This window comes from Chiloscyllium plagiosum, unplaced genomic scaffold (assembly GCF_004010195.1).
Source record: "Chiloscyllium plagiosum isolate BGI_BamShark_2017 unplaced genomic scaffold, ASM401019v2 scaf_3362, whole genome shotgun sequence".
In the NCBI taxonomy this organism is placed as follows: Eukaryota; Metazoa; Chordata; class Chondrichthyes; order Orectolobiformes; family Hemiscylliidae; genus Chiloscyllium; species Chiloscyllium plagiosum.
In genome coordinates this window covers 14,917-15,713 of record NW_025214050.1, presented here as the reverse complement: position 1 = coordinate 15,713, position 797 = coordinate 14,917, and positions in this window count along the sequence as shown.

Below are 797 nucleotides of genomic sequence, written 5' to 3'. Positions count from 1 at the left end.
CTGAAGATTGCGTGTTGGAAAATATTAGACCAGACTTTCTGACAACTTGACATCCTCTTTGTGCCCGAGGATGTGCAATTTACATCAGCCCCGGCGCGGCAACAGGGAAGGGTGTTGGCGAGACTCTATTGGAAACTTGGAACCTCATTCATGGCTTCACTGACCAAGGACCATGGAATATTGTGGAAGGTCCAGGATGAGGGGAATAAAAATACTCACCTGGAAGGCACAGTGAAGGCTGACATCAAGACTCCTGGGAGAAGACCATGAAGCAACCCAATAAGGCCCAGGAGAAGATCTGCACTGACAGGGAGACCCACCTTCGTGGAAGGGAACCAGCTCTCGGTCGGAGAGGAAGGAGATTCCAACGGCCCAGCTCAAACATGTGGATCATTGCAGCTAATATCCTTCACAGATGGATAGAGCTATGCAGAGAATAAATATTGTGGGAATTTGGGAATTGTTCACATCGTAGTGTTAACTTTGTGAATAAAATCACGCTGAAATAGAAATCAAATTCTGTTTCCCTTTATCTGCACCACTAACAATAACTTTGAGTAAAGTTTTGTTTTAATACACAGACTGCTTGAAGTGTCTGAAGCACGGACACCAAACTGCATCATCTGCTGACATTTCCGCCACCTCCAAACCGACCCCACCACCAGAGACATTTTTCCCTCCCTACCCCTTTCCACTTTCCGCAAAGACCGTTCCCTCCGTGACTACCTGGTCAGGTCCACGCCCCCCCCCCCCCCCCCCCCCCCCCCCCCCCCCCCCCCCCCCCCCCCCCCCCCCCC